Raw genomic sequence first — 23,105 nt, forward strand, 5'->3', positions numbered from 1 at the left:
AAAGAGTGAATTCAATAACTGGCACACAGTCCTTCAGTCGATGAAATTTTCCAAATAGATCAACAGCAATTGACCTTTACTTTCCACTTACTTCCACAGTGACTACCCATTTAGATTTTGCTTGTCACCAGGGAGCAAGTTTGATCTAGGTCTTCTCTAACCCCCTTTGCTCTACCTCCTCCCTGTGAAGCTTTCATTCTCCAAATGCATCCAGGAAGAGCTATCACTACTAGTCATTCACTTCTCCATGTAATCAGATGAGAGTTAGTGCAGTGGTTGTCATAGTGTAGTTTTTTTCATCAGTGTCCACGAATTTTTTAGAAATGCAGATCTTTAGGCTCCAATTGAGACCTATTGAATTAGACCCTCTGAGAGAGCCCAATCACCAGGTGAAACTGATGTTCATTAATGTCTGAGAAACACAGCTATACAGTAAAACAATCTGATTAGACTGATACACCTGCAAGTGTGAATAACTGGGTTAAAAATTATTGAGCCATTTACTTTTTAAAGAAGCTTCAAAACAAGTTTGGTAGCTTTCACTTTCAACTAGACTGTCCCTGTTTCTATGAGAATCAGTGACAGACAGTAGTATTTCCACCCAAGAGTATGGAAGCTATCAGACCTGCTGGAATGAGAATCTGCCCTGGCCAGAATTGCAGTTTTCAAGCCAGATTCTGGGAAGTAGAGGGCAGGAAGGGGGGCCAATAAAAGAACTAAGTTGCTAAGCTAATTGGTACTTGAAACTTAATCTGCAAAAATCCGATCTGGGCCCACTAGGGAAATGGTTTAAGTGTAATTATAAATCCTTTGTCCTTCATGACCTTGGCCCTGGCTTAGTTTGCACAAGTTCAGATTACAGCAAGAGGGTTGGTCTCCCTCACTTGAAATTGAGGATAAGACAGAGGAGGGAAGGGAAGAAAAGTGGCCAAAGAAAATCAAGTTACAAAAATCAATCTACCACAGCTTCCAGGGAATCATAAAGGATATTAAAGATAAAGACACACTATAGTATCTGAATCCCAGACCTCATTTGTATGTTTTGGTTTCAATTGCATTTGATATAATTTTATGATCTTATGCAATTTGCTAATGTGGTGCACCCAAAGATATGTGGCTCAAAATCAAGAATAATAAATATAATATGTTTTGAGCACCCATTTGGAGCAAATTGGTCAAGCATCATTCCTTTCAGGAATAAAAGGGCCTGGATACTTGCAATTGGTGAGAGAGATGATGTGGAAAGAAAACTGTCCTTGATTCAAAGCTCTGCTGCTGAAGCAATTTCATTACCTTTGACAAATCATAGCCTTGTATGATGTTCAATCAAAGTGCAATTCTACAAACTACTTAATGCTACCAGGTCTTTGCACATGCTGTTCCCTCTGTGAGAAATGTCCACTTGATAAATTCTCTTACTCCAAGTTTCAGCTCATGGACAATCTCATTAGATATTCACAGATCTCTTCAGGTAGAGGTAGCAGTAAAGTCTTATCAATAATTATAAGGAATATTTACTAGTATGCATATAAAATGGCATGTGCCAGTGGGTTTTATTTATCAGAGAGTATTGTAATTATTTGTCTACTGGTCTATCATCTTTATCAGGCTGATAAAGAACAAAAAAAGAGTTTTTAATTGTACTTGGCAGGAAGAATAAGGAAAAGTACATTCACTCCATCTACTTACAACTAGAACTTCCTAAGAACATTTCATATTGAAAAAATTGCAAATATGGACAGAAATATAAGGTAGACTTGTCCTCAAAGAGCATACTGCTTGATTGACCAGTTGGGGGCAGAGAACAGGCTCTACTCCCTAATGTCTACAAGGTGAATTGCAAATTCCAGCTCTGAGATGTAAAACTGCGCTGTTCAATACAGGAGTCACTAGCCTCAAGGAGCTGTTTACATTTGAATTTAAATTAAATTGAATTGAATTATTAAATTAAATTAAATTAAATTAAATTTTTATTTCCTCAGTTGTACTAGTCACACTTCAGCTGCTCAGTGGTCACTTGTAACTAGTGGCTGCCATATTGGACAGTGCAGATATTCAATATTTCTAGAAATCCCAGAAAGTTCTATTGGAAGAGCTTTTTTATAATCGTTAACTATTTGATAAAAAGAAACTCAAACTTAAAATAAAAGTGAGGAAAGAACTCCTGAGAAATTGCCACTTCCAATCCCTTGATCACATGGTGACCACTTAATCATTGCTATGCTCAGAACTAGAGAAAAGATATCTTGGCATGAGGTGTTATAGGAAGAGCAGGCTCATTATAAATGAGGGGCAGTGTGGTCTGTTACAGGAGGTTCAAGTCTCTCTTATCTCAGACACAATGGTTGCAGTGTTTGGCCTTTTGCAGAAATAAAGGATATTTAAATGCTATGAGACATAACAGAGGGTTACAAAATGTTTTTTTAGTTTACCTGTAAATTAGGGTCTGTGTATCAAATAAGGACAAAAATCACAATCTATACTAATGAGGTCTAATTAGATATTAACACCTAATAGAGAATCATCTGGCAATATGCAGGAGATACAGACTCTTGCCAGACAGATATTTAAATCAGTAAAAATAATAATGGTTAACTAAAAATATTTATCAATATTTCTCACAAGTTTGAGTTCTGTTTCCTTTACAAACACACCACACACACACACAGAGTATTGTTTAATAATAATGTGTGAGTGGATAATATGTACACCTATTAAAAAGAGGGGAAAAGTCCTATTACCTCACTATTACATGAAGCCTTTGTATTTTTTGGTTTATTTTCTCAAGTTGATTCATAATGTTTTTTTTTCTCTCTTTTTTTTTATTGGAGTTCAATTTGCCAACATATAGCATAATGCTCATCCCATCAAGTGCCCCCCTCAGTGCCCATAACCCAGTCACCACCAACACCCGCCCACCTCCCTTTCCACCACCCCTTGTTCGTTTTCCAGAGTTAGGAGTCTCTCATGTTCTGTCTCCCTCTCTGATATTTCCGACTCATTTTCTCTCCTTTCCCCTTTACTCCCTTTCAATATTTTTTATATTCCCCAGATGAATGAGACCATATCATGTTCGTCCTTCTTCAATTCACTGATTTCACTCAGCATAATACCCTCCAGTTCCATCTACGTCGAAGCAAATGGTGGGTATTTGTCGTTTCTAATGGCTGAGTAATATTCCATTGTATACATAAACCACAACTTCTTTATCCATTCATCTTTCGATGGACACCGAGGTTCCTTCCACAGTTTGGCTATTGTGGACATTGCCGCTATAAACATCGGGGTGCAGGTGTCCTGGCATTTCACTGCATCTGTATATTTGAGGTAAATCCCCAGCAGTGCAATTGCTGGGTCGTAGGGCAGGTCTATTTTTAACTCTGAGGAACCTCCACACAGTTTTCCAGAGTGGCTGCACCAGTTCACATTCCCACCAACAGTGCAAGAGGGTTCCCCTTTCTCCACATCCTCTCCAACATTGGTTGTTTCCTGCCTTCTTAATTTTCCCCATTCTCACTGGTGTGAGGTGGTATCACATTGTGGTTTTGATTTGTATTTCCCTGATGGCCAGTGATGCGGAGGATTTTCTCATGTGCTTGTTGGCCATGTCTATGTCTCTTTGGTGAAATTTCTGTTCGTGTTTTTGCCCATTTCATGATTGGATTGTTTGTTTCTTTGCTGTTGAGTTGAATAAGTTCTTTATAGATCTTGGATAATAGCCCCTTCTCTGATCTCTCATTTGCAAATATCTTCTCCCATTCTGTAGGTTGTCTTTTAGTTTTGTTGTCTGTTTCTTTTGCTGTGAGGAAGATTCTTATCTTGAGTAAGTTCCAATAATGCATTTTTGCTTTTGTTTCTCTTGCCTTCATGGATGTATCTTGCAAGAAGTTGCTGTGGCCAAGTTCAAGAAGGGTGTTGCCTGTGTTCTCCTCTAGGATTTTGATGGAATCTAGTCTCACATTTAGATCTTTCATCCATTTTGAGTTTATCTTTTGTATGGTGTAAGAGAGTGGTCCAATTTCATTCTTCTGCATGTGGAAGTCCAGTTTTCCCAGCACCATTTATTGAAGAGACTGTCTTTTTTTCCAGTGGATAGTCTTTCCTGCTTTGTCGAATATTAGTTGATCATAAAGTTGAGGGTCCACTTCTAGATTCTCTATTCTGTTTCATCGATCTATGTGTCTATTTTTGTGCCAGTACCACACTGTCTTGATGACCAAAGCTTTGTAGTACAACCTGAAATCTGGCATTGTGATGCCCCAGGCTACGGTTTTCTTTTTTAAAATTCCCCTGGCTATTCGGGGTCTTTTCTGATTCCACACAAATCCTAAAATAATTTGTTCCCTCTCTCTGAAGAAAGTCCATGGTATTTTGATAGGGATTGCAGTAAACGTGTAAATTGCCCTGGGTAACACTGACATTTTCACAATATTAATTCTGCCAATCCATGAGCATGTAATATTTTTCCATCTCTTTGTGTCTTCCTCAATTTCTTTCAGAAGTGTTCTATAGTTTTTAGGGTATAGATCGTTTACCTCTTTGATTAGGTTTATTCCTAGGTGTCTTATGCTTTTGGGTGCAATTGTAAATGGGATTGACTCCTTAATTTCTCTTTCTTCAGTCTCTTTGTTAGTGTATAGAAATGCCACTGACTTCTGGGCATTGATTTTGTATCCTGCCACGCTGCCAAATTGCTGTATGAGTTCTAGCAATCTTAGGGTGGAGTCTTTTGGGTTTTCTACGTAGAGTATCATGTCATCTGCGAAGAGGGAGAGTTTGATTCTTCTTTGCCAATTCGAATGCCTTTAATGTCTTTTTGTTGTCCGATTGCTGAGGCTAGGACTTCTAGTACTATGTTGAATAGCAGTGGTGAGAGTGGACATCCCTGTCTTGTTCCTGATCTTAGGGGAAAGGCTCCCAGTGCTTCCTCATTGAGAATGATATTTGCTATGGGCTTTTCATAGATGGCTTTTAAGATGCTGAGGAATGTTCCCTCTATCCCTACACTCTGAAGAGTTTTGATCAGGAATGGATGCTGTATTTTGTCAAATGCTTTCTCTTCATCTATTGAGAGGATCATATGGCTCTTGTTTTTTCTCTTGCTGATATGATCAATCACATTGATTGCTTTACGAGTGTTGAACCAGCCTTGCATCACGGGGATAAATCCCACTTGGTCATGGTGAATAATCTTCTTAATGTATTGTTGGATCCTATTGGTTAGTATCTTGTTGAGAATTTTTGCATCTGTGTTCATCAGGGATATTGGTCTATAATTCTCCTTTTTGGTGGGGTCTTTGTCTAGTTTTGGAATTAAGGTGATGCTGGCCCCATAGAACGAGTTTGTAAGTATTCCATCTCTTTCTATCTTTCCAAACAGCTTTAGTAGAATAGGTATGGTTTCTTCTTTAAACGGTTGATAGAATTCCCCTGGGAAGCCATCTAGCCCTGGACTTTTGTGTCTTGGGAGGTTTTTGATGACTGCTTCAATTTCCACCCTGGTTATTGGCCTGTTCAGGTTTTCTATTTCTTCCTGTTCCAGTTTTGGTAGTTTGTGGTTTTCCAGAAATGCGTCCTTTTCTTCTAAGTTGCCTAATTTATTGGCATTAAAGCTGCTCATAATAAGTTTTTAAGATTGTTTGTATTTCCTTGATGTTGGTGGCGATCTCTCCTTTCTCATTCATGATTTTATTAATTTGAGTCTCTTCTCTCTTCTTCTTAATAAGGCTGGTTTCAAAGAACCAACTCCTGGTTTTGTTCATCTGTTCCACAGTTCTTCTGGTCTCTATTTCATTGAGTTATGCTTGAATATTTATTAACTCTCTTCTTCTGCTGGGTGTAGGATCTATTTGCTGTTTTTTCTCCAGTTCCTTTAGGTGCAAGATTAGCTTTTGTATTTAAGTTCTTTCCATTTTTTGGATGGATGCTTGTATTGCAATGTATCTCTCCCTCGAGACTGCTTTTGCTGTATCCCAAAGATTTTGAACAGTTGTATCTTCATTCTCATTAGTTTCCATGAATCTTTTTAATTCTTTCCTAATTTTCTGGTTGACCCTTTCATCTTTTAGCAGGATGGTCCTTTATCTCCACGTGTTTGAAATCCTTCCAAACTTCTTCTTGTGATTTAGTTCTAGTTTCAAAGCATTATGGTCTGAAAATATTCAGGGGATGAGACCAATCTTTTGCTATCAGTTAAGACCTGATTTGTGACCCAGTATGTGGTCTATTCTGGAGAAAGTTCCATGTGCACTTGAGAAGAATGTGTATTCAGTTGAGTTTGGATGTAAAGTTCTGTAGATATCTGTGAAATCCATCTGGTCCAGTGTATCATTTAAAGCTCTTGTTTCTTTGGAGATGTGCTTAGAAGATCTGTCAACTGTAGAGAGTTCTACATTCAAGTCATCAAGTATAAGTGTATTATTATCTAAGTATGTCTTAATTTTGGTTATTAATTGATAGATATACTTGGCAGCTCCCACATTCGGGGCATAAATATTGATGATTGTTAGGTCCTCTTGTTGGATAGATCCTTTAAGTATGATATAGTGTCCCTCTTCATCTCTTACTCAAGTCTTTTAGATAAACTTTAATTTATCTGATATAAGGATGGCTACCCCTGCTTTCTTTTGAGGGCCATTTGAATGGTAAATGGTTCTCCAACCTTTTATTTTCAGGCTATAAGTGTCCTTATGCCTAAAATGAGTCTCATGTAGACAGCAAATCGTTGGGTCTTGCTTTTTTATCCAGTCTGAAACCCTGCGCTTTTTGATGGGGTCATTAAGCCCGTTCACGTTCAGAGTTGCTATTGAAAGATATGAATTTAGTGTCATCATGATACCTATTCAGTCCCTGTTTTTGTGGATTGTTCCCTTGGGCTTCCCTTTCTATTACAGAATCCCCCTTAGTATTTCTTGCAGAGCCAGCTTGGTGGTCACATATTCTTTCAGTTTCTGCCTGTCTTGGAAGCTCTTTATCTCTCCTTCTATTCTGAATGAAAGCCTTGCTGGATAAAGTATTCTTGGCTGCAGGTTCTTTTCATTTAGGACCCTGAATATATCCTGCCAGCCCTTTCTGGCCTGCCCGTTCTCTGTGGAGAGGTCTGCTGTTAATCTAAAATTTCTCCCCATAAAAGTTAGATATTTCTTGTCTCTTGCTGCTTTAAGGATCTTCTCTTTATCTTTGGAATTTGCAAGTTTCACTATTAAATGTCGAGGAGTTGAGCAGTTTTTATTGATTTGGGGGGGAGGGATCTCTCTATTTCCTGGATCTGAATGCCTGTCTCCCTTCCCAAGTTGGAGAAGTTCTCAGCTATGATTTGTTCAAATACATATTCTGGACCTCTGTCCCTTTCGGCGCCCTCAGTAACCCCAATTAAATGTAGATTTTTTTCCTTCTGAGGCTGTCATTTATTTCCCATAACCAACCCCACGATCTTTAATTGTTTTTCTCTTTTTTCCTCAGTTTCCCTCCTTGCCATCAACTCATATTCTATGTCACTCACTCGTTCTTCTATCCCGTTAACCCTCATCACTGGGACCTCCAGTTTGGATTGCATCTCATTTAATTGATTTTTAATTTCAGCCTGATTGGATCTAAATTTTGCAGTCATGAAGTCTCTTGAATCCTTTATGCTTTTTTCTAGAGCCACCAGTAGCTTTATAATTGTGCTTCTGAATTGGCTTTCTGACTGAATTGTAATCCAAATTTTGTAACTCTGTGGGAGAGAGGACTGTTTCTGATTCTTTCTTTTGAGGTGAGTTTTTCCTTCTAGTCGTTTTGCTCAGTGCAGAGTGGCCAAAAACAAGTTGTACTGAAAAAAGTAGAAAAAGAGAGAAGAGAAAAAGAAAAGAAGAAGAAGATGAAGATGACGAAGAAGAATAATAATAGAAAAAAAAAAGGTGGGGGGAAGCGAACAGAAAACAAAAAACAAGGCGGAGTATCGTCTGATTCTATATACTGTAAATCCCTCGTCTTCCCCTGGAACTTTCCAGTGCTGCTTGGTCAATAACTTGCTTTTCCCCTGTCCATCTACCTGGTCTTCTGGTGGAGAGGACTGCTGTACTGATTCTCAGGTGTGTGCACCTGGGGGAGCTGCTCAGCCCCCTGCCTGGTACAAGGCTCAGTGGGAGCTGTTTATCCTGTTTATCCTGTGAGGCCATTGTGATGCTCAGTGGGGGTTGTTTATCCTGTGAGGCCCCAGGAGGAACAACCCCACTGGCGGCGGCCAGCTCCCCAGCCCTGGAGTCAGCTCCCGCAGTAACTACCGCAGCTCCCGGTCCGCAGGGGCCTGGATGCTCCGGGGCAGGGGGCGCTGACCTGCACAGCTCGGGGGCGCCGGGGGCAGGAGCGTCCTTCCTGCCTTGTGTCCTCCCCGCCTCCGCCTGTCCCGGGGAGCGCAGCGTCCTGGGCTGTGTCCCCTGGCGCCCTGAGCTCTGGGCCTGCACCCCTGGAATCGCCCTGGGGTCGCACATCCCCCTCCCTGGAAGCCGTCACCTGAGCCCCCGCCCGAGCTGCTCCCGGGCCCAGGGCTGCAGCCCTTTAGGGAGCTCGGCCGCGGGGTGTGGCGTGCTCTCCCCGGGGCGCAGGTGCTCTGTTAGTGCCCCGGGGAGCCTGAGGGCATCCCCGCCCCTCCTGGGATCCTGCCCGAGCTCCCTGCCAGAGCCTTTCCGTCGGGGAAGATTGGTGACGCTCCTGCTTCTCCAGGGCTGGGCTTTCCTGTCCTGAGGGCACTCTCCCCGTGGAGATTTCACACTGCATCTAGCAAGGAAGATAAGGAATCTACAGAAAATGAAAACGGTTTAGTGAACTAAAGAACATAGGACTGGCTATCATTTCTGGCTTTCTGGAAAAGACAGAAGGAGATATAATGAGTCAACCACAATGTGGCAGGGCCTGGAGTATGGAGGAAGTAAGAGTAACAAGATAAATACCACCAACATTGAGCACTGGATAGATAGCTCATTGATATCCCTTTTACCTTAGTCATGAAGCTCATTGTGAATAATGGAGCAGATCATGAGATCCTGAAGAAGCCTTGGTTTTCTCATCTGAACAATGGAGAACTATTATCTGCATGATGGACTTTTTTGAGTTTTAAGTGAGACAGTGTATTGCTTTATTTACTATAGTGCTTAGCAGTAAAATTCAGCTATTATTGTTATGATTATAATTATTTTCACTCAACTACTACCACCACCACTACTATCATAGGTCCAGCCTCACTGTACCAACTACAGACACTCCATCTCCTAGCTTCTTCTGGAGAAACCAATGGTATTGCCTGCTGATTAATTCTGCTCTGGACTCTGGGTTTCCATAAATGTTGATAAGGCTAATTTCTAGAAAGTCAGCCTTTTTCTCAGGGGATCACACTAGTAGGGAAACTGCAATACAAACAATGGAAGAGCATTTTTCTTTTTATCTATTTATTTTCCTGAACTAAAGCTTTATTAGCAGATATTTGACACTTGGAAAGAGGGGGCCAACAAGATAGGAATTAATAGACAGCTAGAGATATCACTATATTAATATATTAATTCAGGGACACTGATGCTATAGACAGATAACTCATGCAGGTAACAGAGAAACTCATGCTTTTCAGGGCAACATGAGAAGTGAACATAGAACAAATAGTTCATCTTTGAAAGGCACTAAGTGAAACTCTTATTAAGTTCTTTATTTAATGCATCATTTTTATCTCCTATGCTATAGTCACAATACTCAGAGATTTATTTCAAGTTTATCAGTTTACTTATTTTACTCCTTATCATCCTAGTGGTCAGAATTTTGAGTTTTGGTGCTCCTTGGAATTAGCCAAGAGGCTTAGTAAAGCTGTAGAAGACAACAGAATCCTTCCTACAAAAAAAGTGAGGGTGCAGTTTGCTTAATCTTCCTGTTAAACCTAATCAAGAATAAGTTGTTACTCCAAAAAGCTGCTTTCTTAAAGCTGAGTCAAACACTGTTAGGAGTTCTGGCCTGCTTAGGTAGATGACATTGGGTAAGGGCACTAGGGAAAGAGCTCTTTCATCAGACTCAAGCTCTGCTCTACTTAAATAGATTTAATGCCAGTTTCCAGACCCCCAACGATACCTCTTATCACATCACTCCTCTGTTTAACCTCCCTAACAATAACTATCCCCGTTCTCTGGGCAAAACTGAAAATCCTCAACACCATCCACCTAATCCTGCCTGACCTGGCCCTTGTTTGTCTTTCGGATTTAGAATTTTTCTTAAGTGTATAAGAAAAAGAAAGAATGCACCATTGATTGAGCAGGAAGCAAAAAATGTATTCTCTTTATAGATTTAAGTGGCCTTCTAAAAACTACAACATGAGAAAAGGTAGGAAGAATGATTTTACAGAAGAAAAACCTGGCAAACATTACCTAACAGGTGGTCAAGGTCAACATCAGCAATGATAGTCATATTGGTAGTAGGTATCCTTAATATGATGTAATTAAAATGGCACTTCATCTCTGTGATCTTCCTCCTAAAAGCTGCACACGTTTATGAGACATTCATGAGAAAAACATCAGATAAATCCAAGTAGAAGTACATTCTACAAACACAAACCAGTATTCTTCATAATTGTCAAAGTCTTCAAGACAAGGAAAATCTAAGAAATTCTTACAACCAAGAGGAACCTAAGGAAACATAAGTACTAAGATGCTGCATGAGATTCCTGGAACAGAAAGGTAAAAACTAAGGAAATCTAAATGAATAGGAGTGCTTACTCATCAGGACCATAGGAGTGAGGTGGGATTATATCCTCTCACAAATCACAAATTATACAGCTTCAGAAACTAAGAATAATCTCGTAGAGAAACATCATTTACACAACACCCTGACACGGCCCAGCGGACTTGCCTCTCTGGTGGAATCAAGCTGAAGCTGGATTTCTCCTGAAACGTGTTTGCCCAGCTTCTTCTCCTACACTTTTTTGGTTTTTGTTTTTGAGTTTTGCTCTCTTACTGGTTTTCACCTGAGAGCACTTCCTTACTGTGTCATTTACACAATAATCCCTATAGAATAAACATATATTGGGAACCAGATTTTTTTTTAATGTTTTTAATTTTTATTTAAGTAATCTCTACACCCAGTGTAGGGCTCAAACTCACAACCATGACTGAGTGAGCCAGACACCCCTAGGGAACCAGAATTAAAACATGACAAACTCAAAAAAATAAAAAAAATAAATTAATTTATTTTAATTTAATTTAATTTAGAAAAAAACTCAAAGTTCCCATGGTTAAATCTAGAGACAGTGATACACCTAAAAACAATTGCCAATGTCAGTTTTGACAGAACTGTGCAAATATAAAATAATTGTTGATTTAAAATTATTTACACAGAGCTAGAAAATGATTACAGAAACCATTGAGTATCTCAGAGGGCTATAAGTGAGTGCCAACCCTCCCCCCCCCCCCCCCCCCCACCCCTGACCTGTGTCACTCAACTCTGACCTCTATAGGTTTTACTCATGACATTTTTTACCCTGAGAGGGTCAAATCTGACAGACCTGCTTTCCAGCTGCACTTTCAGTCTTTGGAAGTCCTGCACAGCCAGCACCCACAACTTGCATGTTGCTTTCCTCTTATAAGCCTGTATAATTGATCATTGAGAAAGGCAGAGGATTGTAAAGGTACAGTGGTATCAAGAAGTCTGCCTTTAGCTCAGGATATGATCCTGGTCTGGGGATTGAGTCCCACATCAGGCTCCCTGTGAGGAGCCTACTTCTCTCTCTATGTCTCTGCCTCTTTCTGGGTCTCTCATGAATAAATAAATAAAATCTTTAAAAATAATAATAATTTTTAAAAAGAAGATGTTGCTAAGACCCATGAGACACAATGTTTTACCATTTGATTGTATCCATAAAAATTGTTGGAAGACACAGAGATACATTTATAATAATAATGGGCTTTGGTCAATAAATTGCAAAGCAAAGGAAATGTGACCATCTTTTATCCATGTAATGATTAAGCTGAGTTGGAGCAATGAAAAGAGTCTCATCAGTGCTAAAGGTTTCCAAATCAATTCTCTGTACAGGAAAACACCCCAGGTTTCCAGTCTTGGGAACCACAGGGCAGTAGAGCACAGAAAACATCCCAAAAATATACTGTAACAGCTTTGCACCAGTGTTAAGCTATCTGGGCAGAAGCTACTGTGGATAAGAGGGGTTCAAGCACTTTTTCCAAGTTAAAAGAAAAGGACTATAGATGAAACAAACCAAGTAACCGTTGGAAGCAATATATACAGAGGTTTGTATCTACATCAAATTGTGGTTGGAAACAACCTGATGTAGCCCATAGATAATATGCCGGATTGATTTGGGGTTTAAGAATGTGTGTCTAGTATATAGATATATTTAGCTTTAGTCATAAATCCTTAGTTTTGTTGTCATTCTCTCCCATCTGTAACACAGGGAATAATAGCAGGTAAGACAAAATACCATTAAGATTTACACAAGTCAGTTTTGTTTCCCTTTCCCCACTTCTCATCACTTCATTGTCTACCATTCACTATCTCCTGCTTTATTCTTGTTGTGAAATCTGCTTTGTAGCCAATGCTTTGCCTGTGTTAATGTCAAGCTGGTTATAAAATAAGACACTTTTTGAGCATTAGTAAGCAATTGATCCTACAGTGAATTTTTTACAAGAGGAATGAAAGTGCTTTGGAGGGAGATGGTTTGGTTCACATGGTATATGCCTCAGCAAAGCAATGGACCTCATAGGTACTCTGTTTCACTAGGGACTTTTTTCTTTTCTTATGTAAAAAAGCAATTCTAAAAGAACAGCTAGCAAAATGTCAAAACCACCAGAAACTCCAAGGGAGAAATTTGAAAGCAAAGCTAATCTATTTTAAGTGACAGGCTGAGATAAGGGAGGAATGGCTTTTTGGTGTCCAGTGAGATGTTGTGATTATTAATGTTGGTAGCAGATCCTTTTCACAATGTTTCATCCTATTTAAGCCTTCTATAAACATGACTGAATTTCAAGCAAGTATCTGTTGCAAACCAGATGTTGAACCTTTGATCTATACTTGTCTACCACTCAAATCTACCCGACTCTGTCCCTTCATTAACCATGTAACAGAGGATAGGTATTTATTTCCTAAGGTGTAAATAAATTATATAATTCCACGAAACCTGAAAAATTGTAATCTGCATTCTGATCTTTCCCACAACACAAATGCCCCCCACATATTTATATGTTTCTTTATAAGTACTTTAGGACATTTTCTGGGCTTATATTTACTTTGTTAACATATATAACTGAAAGATATATAAGGAAATAGACTAAGAATTCTTTTTTTTTTTTTTTACAAACCTCAACAATTCAATTTGGTATTTGTGATTACTTATTTGTTGTTATATTTATCTTTTATGTATCTCTCATAAAGTTATTTAACTTTACCACGTAAATGTGCTTTATCTTCATAGCAGAGCAACTCTTCAACAACACATATTCATTAAGGGCTTCTGAAGACTAGTCACTTCCAGAGATGGAGAGATGAGAAGAATCCATCAATGTCCTTGCTCGGTTTTTAGTAAAGGCCATACCACAGTTGCATATATAATAACATATGCAAAGTTACTTATGTTTCACCTACTTTCAAAAGCAGACTTGAGGCTGCCTACAAAATGCTCAAATAGATGTGTGAGACATTAGGTGTAAGACCTGAGTCTTCAGCATCTATTTCCAAGTCAATAAAGGTGCCTGCATAGACATGAGGGCTCTCAGTAAAATCTTTTCATGGATTGTCACTGGGCTTAAACTACATCTGCATAGTGTACAGTAAGGAATCCAAAAATGTACCAACACAACCACTGTCCTTATGGAAGTGACACCAAAATTAGGAACAATACAAGATTGTGTTCTCATCAAGTTATTAGTAAGTACTGAGCTATATACCTGCCTTACATAATCCAACTCTCAATCGTTCAAACCTATGAACAGAAAGCAGAGCTTACAATGGGAGATTAAAGCTATTTTAGAAGGTAAGATTGTGCTATGGAATAGTGATCTTGATTTATTCTTAAAATGCTTTCTATTGGGGGTGCCTGGATGTCTCAGTCGGCTAAGCATCCAACTCTTGATTTCAGCTCAAGTTGTGATCTCAGGGTCATGAAACTGACCCCTGCTGAGGGCTGCCCCAGCGGGGAGTCCACTGTGATTCTCTCCCTCTCCCTTTGCCCCTCCTCTGCTCAAATAAATAAATAAATAAATAAATAAATAAATAAATAAATAAATAAATCTTTTTAAAAATACCTTCTATTACATCCTTTTTAACAGTCCCAAATGCATGTACTCAGCTTTACTTCATGTGACATGGATTAAACAACGTAAAACTCACAGATATCGTCATTTCCTCCATTTCCCCTAATATATTTGCTACAGTTTGAGTGAGATTTGAAAAAGTACCAAATGTACTAAAGACTCATCAGAAGCCAAGTTCACAGAGCCTCAGCCACAAGCATAAAAAGTAACTGATATGAACAGCAGGGAAGTAGAGTCATTACTACCCCCAACACATCATGGATTTCCTTCTGACTCAGGACCCTAAAAATGTTAAAATGATTTAGCATCCTAAAACATGTGTAGTTCCATTCTATCTAAACAGTAATTCTCCCTCAATTTCTGATTATGCTGCATGACTCCTTGGTAACCATGTTGTGACAAGTAAGCAAAGGATAGTCATTTGTCTCATTGCTTTTAAGCATGCTCGATGCAAGGATCCTTTAATACCTTTCTCATTATGCACCCATAGATTTACCTGGCTCGATTCATTTCCTTCATCCCTTCCGGCCCTGCTTACTTCTACTCCAGTCATAGAAAACTTCTCAACTACTTCCCATACTATTCCATTCCTTCACTTTCACTGTTGGCCAAGTAATTCCTCAAAGGCAAAGTGCTCTAAAGAATGAACTGATCTCTATTCTTAGATCTCATCAATTAAATCTCATATATTAAAACACTATAATGACTATTGTTACACATAAAATAAAATCCAAAGCCCTAACAATAACCCACAATACCCACCGTGAATCACCTTCCCCTGCCTCTTTTTCATTCCTCACCTTATGACAGTCATCCCCCTTCTTTTACCCAGCTAAATCCCATAGTTCCTTATGTTGTTCACTCATTTATAAACACCATTAATGTCAACCCCTCCCTCCATTGTGTTCAAGTGCCAACCTCAACTCTGCTTAAACTTATCTATATTTTGCCAACAGCTGTACAATAATCACCTGGCTGTGAGCCTGAATGTGATACCATAATGGATGTTGAAAGCTGTGAAGGGAGAAATGAGACAGAAGTTGCTGTCCATAGAGGCCAGAGCTAATGGTAGGAGATGCTATTACAGAACTCACTTTAGCAATGAAAATTATAAGGTTCTGAAACAGCAGAGGTCATATGATAGCATTTAACTATTAAGACAGCATGGGCATAATTATAATGAGCTGAGTTGTAAGGTAAGAATAGTAGCCAATGTGGTCTTGATCTACAGAGAGTTTTATGGATACTGTGTTCTATGAAACACAATATCTGTACTGCCAAGGTAAATCTATATGCTCCAAAGAAATCAAAGATGGATAACTAAGAAGCTAAGGGCAATTTTCTCAACAAAGTCACAATCTCCTGCCCAGTTTCTAGATCTGAGCCAGTTCTCAAACTCAGAACCAACTGACTGAAGAAGACTTATTACCAGAAGAAAGGTGCTACAATATAATGACATTAAGCATATATGATCATAATACTCATAATTCTTCCCCAAATATGATCATAATACTTATAATTCTTCCCCAAAGGGAACTACAACCATATAATTGGGTAACCATACTGCTGGGGAAAGGTGAATATCCAAACATTCCAAAAACTACTGGATACATGGCTCTAATAGACATTAATATCTGGGAACCCATAGTATCATCATGCTTCACCCAATTAGAGTAAGATGCCAGTTAATAAATGGAGCTGTGACCCAGGTCCAGCTTACATATAATCCACTTAGTCCAAAGACATATCAGGGGTCATTTCCCTAGTCTTGGAATTTATCATTAGATTTTTACATACTTGCTAATTGGCAGAACCCCCACATTGATTCCTTGGCTTATGGGTAAAAGCTATCACAGAGCGAAAAAAAGTGAAAGCAACAGAAACTCTCCTAATAGGGAGGCAGAGATTAATGCCACTGATAAACACCTAAACGACAAAGAAGTGGTACTTTCCATTATATCCATTTAATTTACCAGTCTGGCCACTAGAAACATCAGCCAGAACCTTAAAAATGACAGTGAACTATTACAAACTCAAACCAGATTCAGATCCAAATATAGCTGTTGTGTCCCATGTGGTCTCTTTGCTAAAGAAATTTCCAAAAGCAAGTTAACATGATCTTTAGATACAAAGTATTGATTGTTCATCTGGAAAATTCATTATTTTGCATGAGGAAAATAATATTTTGCATTTACTTGGGATGGACAAGAGTACACATATATAGTCCTGATTCTCTTTGTTAGGACCACTTAATTATCTGACATTGTATAATTTTAAATATCCTTGCAAGATGTTGAGGGAAGATTTTATGCAAGGGTGGATTTGATCTTAACCTTGCAGTAGGACAAATTTCTACTTGTATCCCAGACTGTCAACCCCAACTGATGGTACTCTTGTATTTTGAAAAGCAAGAATCAAGTTACCTGACACACTAGGGATACATGAAAAAGGACTTCAAAGATATTTAAAGGTAGCTGTGTGCTAAGGGTCAAAATGTCTTTTCATTTGTTTAATTTTATGTTTTTTTTCTTTTTCTTTTTTTGTTTGGATCTGTGCCTGATATTAATTTTGGTCATTTTTTCAACCTATCTTCTGTCTTTATTAGATACAGGAAGCAAAAAGACCTCATAACCCGAAAAACCACTTTATGTATTTCCTATAGGAAAATGTATTAGAGTTTTCAGAAGTAAACTCAGAGATGTTAGGCATAAATGATGAGGGAAATGCCCATCAATCAAACTTCAGCTGATGATTTCTTGAAGAACTCTAAACAATATAGTTGGAATTTTCTCTTTCTGCCAAAGTCTATACCACTAAGCATCTTTAAAGAGACTTTATGAGCAGTTTTTCTGTAGATATATTGTTTGCATGCAAGAACATCAATCTCCTTAAATGTTGGGCAGAGAGAACATAGACAGTGAATTAGATAGGCCTCTTGTCCAGAAACATGGTAAAGATAGGAAATCAAATGCCAAACGTGCTGCTCTGTGGAAACCCATTTCATAATGCTGTATTTTACATCAGAATGTGAACTTTGAGTTTTCAAGCTACAAATAGAGATTTAGAAAAAATAGCTTTATCTCTTTCTTCTCACTTCTAAGATAATTACACAGACAAAAAAACATATCTCTAAGCAAACTAGAAAGTAAACAAACTGGAAGAAATTTTGAAAGACATAGAGAGGAAATAGTTATATTAGCCTCAAAACAAATTATTCCTTCACATCAATATGACAAATTGAACATCATAACAGATATATGTTCAAGATATGATCAAAATATATGCACATACAAATCACAAATTAAAAATGTTAAGCTCATAAATAATCTAACATATGCATAAAGACTAAAATCTATTTCTCTAACTTATTATCAAAATTAATGTTGTTTTTTACATTTTTTGTAATGATAATATAGTGTGATAGGGCCATGAGTGAGTACAATATTTCTTGAAAGCAACTTGTTGTTATGGGTCAACTGTCTTAAAAAATGTGTATATAATTTGACCTAGTAATCCCTCTTCCAGGAACCTGAGGACATAGCCATGGGTATACTCAAAATTTGTTCTATTAAATTTAACAAGAATCCCCTACCCCTGGACAAGCAGAGCAGGACTAACTCCATTTTGTGCTACACCTGCTAGCTCATGTATAACCCCCACATGACCTGCTTATTGCTTAAGGCAGTCCCCCACCCCAGTCAAGCCACTGAGCACATCCTTACCGAAAACCAGCTCATAGGAATGCGGAACCCCTAACCGCCAAAGAATGTAAACCCCACCTCTTGCCCGCCAAACCTGCACGCCAATTCTGACCAGAGTGATAGGCTAGTTCAAACGGTCACTACAGGGTAAATTGTAATTCAATTGGCCACTTGGGTGTGGACCGACATGACTATGCAACTTTCTGTGTGTGTTACAATCTCATTGGCCACTGGCCCCTGTAAAACTGCTACCCCTCTTAACCTTGGGGTCCAAGCCCCTGCTCCACTGTGTCGGGTATACTTGGACCCAAGCTCGAGCTTGTTAATAAACCCTCGTTTGTTTGCAACGGAAAAAAAAAAATTATTCTATTAAAATGGGCACTGAATAATTATTTATATTTTTTAGGCAAACAGCCTAAATACTGATAAACTGATTATATAAACAATGGTACACTCTTATTATGGACTTGGAAACAACTATTAAAATTATTTATATGAATACTTAAAGTATAGGAGAGAGGGCCCAAAATATCATATGGTGGAAAAGTCTACACAGAATTATGAAACCAAAATAACCCCTTTTTTTGTTAAAATTGCAGTCAGTTTTCTCGCTAGGAAATTTATATATTATTTATGCCATTAAATATCATTACCTATTTTTATATATACATATGTGAAGAATCAGAAAGATTTATAAGACAATGCATTTATCCTTTTCTGGTGGGATTTTGGTAGTTTTTATTTTTATCTGAGTATTTTCCTTTCTGTAGTTTGCAAATACTGGGCACTAAATACCTATTACCTTAATGATTATATGCTAGTAATAAACACTGCTTTAAAATAAAAGTTCCCTCCTAGCCATATTTCCCACTCTATATTTCCCACTCTTTCTTTCTTCAAGACGAAAAGCAGAGTACCACCACAATTTGATTTTGAACATCTACAGAGACATCTGCCATAATCTAAATTATTATAACCCCTAATCTCTAAATTCTTGGGGATGTTCTGGGCCTATCAATCAGAAGCATTCAAACTCTAGAGTCAGGAGGCTGTTCAGAAGTAACTGTTGACTATTCTGATGAGAGCCTGACATCTTAATCTTTTAAGAATTGAATAAATCTGATCCCCCTTCCCCCAAAGCTCACCAGCCAACTTCTCCATCAGAATCCCACAGTGTTCATCTCATTTGAAAAAAAAAAAAAAAAAAATGAAGAGCATCTCAAGGAGATACAGAATCTCAATGCACAGAAAACCACATTGTGCTTTCTTATCCAAACACAAAGCTTCTTAAACAAGCTGTGGGAAATCCAGATGGACTTGGATTCTGATGAAGTATTTACATTCGTCTGTAGAGATGAATAACCTGCATGAGCATAGTTGCTATAACAGTTTGGACCTGAGTTGCCAGGTACTCTAGATATTTCTAATATCATTGCTACCTCTGACATTAATCTTGTCCCAGATAACATAAAATGTTACTCTCACTTTTTTAGGAAAGAAAGAGCATCCATATCTATGGTGCATATTGACAAAATCTACATTTGAGAATAGTATTAGAAGTACCAAGAACCAGAACTTCCAGGGAAAGCATCACCTTTGGCAAGTTAGTATGTATGTTCTAGAATATTCCCCTAACCAGTAGAACACTACAGGCAATCTGGGGCCACCATCAGAGGATATGGAACCAGCCCCATGATTACTGACTGCTGGGTAAAATGACCTGCTCTTAGAGACAGGCAGTCAGATATCTTTGAGGGAAAACATCTAGACTGGAACAAGGCAGAAATGCTGACCCTGAGGAGCTCTTTACATGGAGGAGAACTTGGATATACTATGCAGGGAGCAAGTATTTCTATGACTGAGGTGGGGGGAGGTCTTTCTTTCCAGAAAGCCAGGCACACCAGAGCAATTCAGAATCAGCACCAGTGCTCAGACTTGAAGGGTCCCAATGAAAGGATGAAGGATCTTCCAATGAGACCAAAAATGTGATTGCAAAGCGTTCCTGATGATTCCAAGCATGCTTGGAGACACAGGTCCATGCCTGGGGAGAAGCAAATTCATATCTCCCTTTTTTCTCAGTCAAAAAAAAGAATAACAAATGCATACTAACATTTGTTTGTACTGTGTATTAGAAAGGGCTGTTGTTATTTTGTTCTGAGCTAGACAGCTTTTATATTCACTTACTGTCCTTATTTATATTTTGTAGCACAGATGGAATGTAAATATGGGAAGGAAGAGCTATCCCTCCCGCTTGAAAATGAGTGGACATGAAATATCTCTAAGCAAGGGAACTCATGATTAATAAATCCTACATTTGACAAATAGTTACTTCTTGACCCTCACTTCGCCTGCAGGGTAAGTAACAGTCTTCATTCTCTGCCTTAAGTGAACAGGAGATCTAGTCACCCAGGAATGACAAATTATTTATTTCAGAATCATACTTTAAATTGCAAAGACAAATGAAAATCTGAATGAGAATAAAATGTAGTAGTGCATAAACTATCTCCAATAATCGCAACATGTACACAGAATTGGAAATAGCACAGAATGAGAGAAGAAGAACCACATTCTCATCCCAGATCTTTCACAAACAAATTGTGTGACTTCAATTGTTCAATCCATTTGAGCCGCAGTTTCCTCAATTAAAAACCTAAAGGGTTAGGAGCAGTCATGATCTCACAGTTGTGAGATCGAGCCCCACATCAGGCTGTGCGCACTTTTCAAAAAGTGCAGTCTTCTTGAAAGTTTCTCTCCCTCTGCCCCACCTGCTTATGCACTCTCTCTCCCTCTCTCAAATAAATAAATAAATAAATCTTTTTTAAAAGTTTTTTTTTTAATTAAAGTGTTAAATTTAACAATCTTGAAGGTCCATTCCCTTTTGATCAACTATTAGCTTGTGAAAATATAAATTAGTAAATGTGTGTAGATCATCAGGGATTTATATGTGTGGATAGCAATGTCAGTAATGTTAAGCTGCCTATTCTTGTTATCCTAAATGCTGTAATAGGTAATACAGGAGTGTTGTTTCTGCTGTAAACTATTTCTGCTATGCATGTAATGATAAGGGATATCTTTGGTCATATGACTCAATAATATCACAACAGGCACATCACTCCCTGTTTAGTTCAAAGGCAAGTCCATTTCAGTCATTAGCATTACACAGACTGTAAATATCTGCTGCACGCTATCCATACCTGCTCAGGAAAATGTTATTCAGTGATCCCTCTCTTCTTCTTCCCTTGCTGAATTTCAGCACTGACCAGTCTTAGGATGTCAGTAAACTAACATCTTTATGCCTCAATTTTTCTTGGGTGAAATAATAAAGTTGGGTTAGATCTTTGTTTCCCCAAATGTTTTTCATAAGATGTAGCATATGAACAACAATAACAACAAAAACTGAACAAGATTCAGAAAATGCTGCAAACTCCATCCCCTCTCAGACACTTGCCATCATATTACCATCCTAGAGACTCCAAAAAGTCAGAAGCCTGACTAATTTTAATTCATCTGGTTTAACCTAGAACAACTGATCAGGGGATCCTTTATTTCCAAGTGAAATCCCTTTCTTTCTTTGTGTGTGTGTGTGTGTGTGTGTGTGTGTGTGTGTGTGTGTGAAATCCCTTTCTAATGGTACCTCAGCAGTAACAATCTCTGGACTCACTTTGGGAAACCTCAAACATGATACTCCCATGGACTCAAGGATCCTTTACTTTTGGAAGTTGACACGGGAAATATCACAGCTAATAAGGACCTTCCAGATGTTCTAGGCTTTTCCATAATATCTCTCACTCAGTCCCAAATGGACAACTGCATTACATCCTCCTGTACTACATCTTTCAGTTCTCTTGTGAGAGGGGTAAAGCAGCTCTGGTCCAAACCTATATGTTTTTATGTATCTTTGGGGTAAAGCAGAGTCACAAAGAGCTCTATTGACACAAGGCATCAGAACAATTAGTGGAGGTAGCCCTGCCATTGTCACACCTCATGAGGAGAGCTATTACACTTACACTGACAAAGCACACACAACACAGAAGGAAAGTCACTATTTGTGCAGAGTTTCAGCAATCTTAAGAAGTTTTTGAAACCAACCAGCCCTGAGTGGGATTATTTGCCAAGTTAATAGATTCCACTGTATCCTGGAAAGAAGAGCCAGGAATCCAAGGAGTAGATTTACTCCTGGGAATAAGGCTCCACCTGTACCACTGCTTCAAGCTGGTATTTCTTTCAGATCTCTTCCTTATCATACTATTACCTAAATTTTCCTGTGTCTTGTCTTCCCATCTAGACTATCAGCCCTTTCAGGGGACAGATTATGCCTTTTACTTCTCTTGTTTCTCACACAGCTCCTAGAAGAGCACCTAGATAAAGCAGGAGCTCAGTAAATATTTATTGGATGAAAAATAGATTGACCCATAAATGAGTAAGTAGATAAATTCTATTTGTATTTTCAGACTGACTTTTAAAAGTTGTCTTATAAATCATTTTAGCCATTTAGAAAGTGTAATGACTAGGGGTGCCTGGGTGACTCTGTTGGTTAAGTGTCTGACTTCGGCTCAGGTCATGATCTCAGGGTCCTGGGATGGAGCCCCGTGTCAGGCTCCCTGCTCAGTGGGGAACCTGCTTCTCCCTCTCCCTCTGCCCCCTCCCCCTGCTCCTGTTCTCTGTCTGTCTCTCTGTCTCTCTCTCAAATAAATAATCTTTAAAAAAGTAAAATGGAAAAAAAAAAAAGCAAAATGGCTAATAAAAAGGATAACAGGGAAGCCACTACAAAGCTCTCCATATTGAATTCCTATCCTGTGACTCCTTGCTATTCACATCCCCCTCACTCCTCAGAGATGACCATTATATTAAACTCAGTGTTCATTATTCATACACAACTCTTTACATCATTGCTAACTATGTATAGATCCCTAAGTATTTTCCAATATAATTTTTCTATGTTGGTAAACTTTATAAAGTATTATTATATTCTTCTGTATTCATCTGCAAATTGCATTTATAATCAAGAATATAATGAGGTAAGTTCATGTTGATATAAATTATTCTAGGTCAGTTATTTTCAAGGCTGAATTGTATTTCATTGTATGAATATGCCATAATTTATCTTTCTCACATGAACAGAATTTGAGCT

At 38.4% G+C, this 23,105-nt stretch overlaps 1 long non-coding RNA gene across 1 annotated transcript; it reads left to right on the plus strand.

The window, feature by feature from the left end:
• The first annotated feature begins 15,188 nt into the window (after positions 1–15,188).
• LOC119866583 lies at positions 15,189–22,395 on the plus strand. The gene is made up of 4 exons (XR_005380581.1): positions 15,189–15,341; positions 19,468–19,577; positions 20,181–20,329; positions 22,318–22,395. It is a non-coding gene; the product is annotated as an uncharacterized LOC119866583 (long non-coding RNA).
• Positions 22,396–23,105: the final 710 nt, after the last annotated feature.

Source organism: Canis lupus, chromosome 28 (genome assembly GCF_011100685.1).
Source record: "Canis lupus familiaris isolate Mischka breed German Shepherd chromosome 28, alternate assembly UU_Cfam_GSD_1.0, whole genome shotgun sequence".
Lineage (NCBI taxonomy): Eukaryota > Metazoa > Chordata > Mammalia > Carnivora > Canidae > Canis > Canis lupus.